This window comes from Cervus elaphus, chromosome 13, assembly GCF_910594005.1.
Source record: "Cervus elaphus chromosome 13, mCerEla1.1, whole genome shotgun sequence".
Classification (NCBI taxonomy): domain Eukaryota; kingdom Metazoa; phylum Chordata; class Mammalia; order Artiodactyla; family Cervidae; genus Cervus; species Cervus elaphus.
Genome location: NC_057827.1, coordinates 41,666,106 through 41,668,756, shown reverse-complemented (window position 1 = coordinate 41,668,756; position 2,651 = coordinate 41,666,106). Strand labels below are relative to the sequence as shown.

The following is a 2,651-nucleotide window of genomic DNA, read 5'->3' as shown; positions in this document are numbered from 1 at the left end:
CTCTAATGAATGAGAAGCTTAGCCCCTAAATAAGATTACACCATGCATAAATTATGCGCTTGAGGATTAGTAAAGTCTGAGAATGCAATGCAAGCCACATTTCTACTAGAGCCAGTGAGGAAGGACTCAAAGAGGAAATGAAGTTTCAGTTCTGCTAGTCAACTAAATATAATTAGTGGAATTGTGGAAAGTTCTTGTAAATCATCATAAATTATGTATCAATTTCATTAACACGTATCCACCAAACTCTTCAAAACATAATCTTTTAAAGCCAATTGGATCTTGCTTATCCTCAACATCAATGTCTCAAATAACATTATCCACAGTTTTTGAGAAGTATTGCAATACAAGAGAAGGAATGGTGGCATACACATATCATGCCCCTCAGCAGGCAAGATAACTTCATTGTTCACATTACAAAGTCCTAAGATTTGCAACTTCCCTATTTCTCCAATATTACCATCCATAACTTAGAAAGGATAATGCAAAACTACTGTTGCTCATCTAACATGGCATTACTTCTGAAACTGATATGTATATGTGTATACATATATATATACATATACACACACACACACATATATATATACATGTGTAATTAAAGAATAACACTCTAAAGAATAATGCATTTAATAAGAACTGCTGGGAATTCCCTGGTGATTCAGTGGTAAAGAACCCACCTTGCAATGCAGGGGATGCCAGTTTTGACCCCAGATCAGAGAACTAAGATCCCACATGCCCCAGAGCAACTAAGCCCATGCACCATAATCACTCAGCCCCCCACCACAACTAGAGAATCCATGTGCCAAAATGAAAGATCCCACATGACGGAACAAAGATCCTGCCTGACACAAGTAAGACCCACAGAGAAGCAAACACTCATGTAATATTTGGCATTTGTCAGGTATCTTTCTAAAGGTTTTACATAAATTAACTAATTTTACTCTCACAACAGTCCCATTAGCTGCTATTATTAGGTTGGTGCAAATGTAATTATGGTTTTGGACCATGAACATTTTTTTTTCATTGACAGTGGTTATTTTTATTTTATTTATTTTTTTCATTTATTTTTATTAGTTGGAGGCTAATTACTTTACAAATGAACTTTAAATCATTGTAACTAGGCTCAAACACATCTTTAGTCATCAAAATAGAAACCACTGCAATCAACACATTTTTGCCAACAACAAATAAGTTTGCTTATTCCTGTACATAAAAATCTGTGTTTTGGGATTCGATGAATTCTTGCAATGCATTTTCTGCATCCTGTTGGTTGGGGAAGCATTTTCCCTGTGAAATGTTGTCGAGATGCTTGAATAAGTGGCAGTTGGTCAGTAAAAGGTCAGGTGAATATGGTGGATGAGGCAAAACTTTGTAGCCTAATTCGTTCAACTTTTGAAGCACTGGTTGTTCAATGTGCAGTCAGGTGTTGTTATGGAGGAGAACAAGGCCCTTTCTGTTGACCAATGCCAGCTGCAGGCATCGCAGCTCTTGGTGCATCTCATTGATGTGCTGAGCACACTTCTCAGATGTAAAGATTTCACCAGGGTTCAGAAAGCTGTAGTGGATCAAATGGACAGCAGACCCCCAAACAGTGACCGTGACCTTTTTTTGGCCCAATTTGGCTTTGTGAAGTGCTTTCGAGCTTCTTCTTGGCCCAATCACTGAGCTGGTCATTGTTGATTGTCATATAAAATCCATTTTTTGTTGCATGTCACAATCAGATCAAGAAATTGTTCGCTGTTGTGTAGAATAAGAGAAGATGACACTTCAGATTGATGATTTTTTTGATTTGTGGTCAGTTCATGAGGCACCGCCTTTTTGAGTTTTTTCAACTTTCCAATTTGCTTCAAATGCCAAACAATTGTTATATGATAGACATTGAATTCTTTGGCAACTATTTGTGAATTTGTAAGAGGATCAGCTTCAATGATGGCTCTCAATTGTCCTTCTCAACTTCTGAAGGTTGGCCACTCCTCATCTTAACTCTCGTTTCCTTTGCAAAACTTGTTGAACCACCACTGCACTATATGTTCCTTAGCAGTTCCTGAGCCAAATGTGTTGTTGCTGATGGCCAGTGGAGCGAGTTGTCTCCACTGCTTTACGACACATTTTGCATTCAAATAAGAAAATCACGTGAATGTGCCTTTCGTTTAATATCATTTTCATAGTCTAAAATAAATATAAAGTAAACAGCAAGTGATAATTCAATAGCAAAAAGAACATAAAGCAAGAAATGCACATTAAAATGATATACAATATAACCACATTTAATTAGGATGTATTCCAGTATCAAATGGCAAACTTCAACAATTGCAAAAGCCACAATTACTTTTGCACCAACCTAAAATCTCCATAAGGGAGGTGGTTTTATTTGTCTAATGTCACATAGTTAATAGATGGTAGGCTTATAAACACAACCTGGTTTCAAAGTCTGTGCTTTCAACAAATCCACTGTATCTCTCTGACTACAAGATACAGAAACGAAAGAGGAAAAGTCTTCCATTTCAGGTAAAGTAGAGGTTAGGAGGGAAAAAGGAGGGGCAAGAGGAAACCGTCATCCTATAAATTTAAGTCCTAGGATATCTCTTAATCATTATCATTATTTAAAAAATAAATACAGCAATGAAATATATGTGTAAATGAAGCTT

General features: G+C 36.6%; 1 pseudogene; it reads right to left on the bottom strand.

Moving 5' to 3' along the window:
- Positions 1 to 1,150: 1,150 nt before the first annotated feature.
- LOC122706469 lies at positions 1,151 to 2,282 on the bottom strand (annotated as a pseudogene).
- Between the last annotated feature and the right edge of the window lie 369 nt (positions 2,283 to 2,651).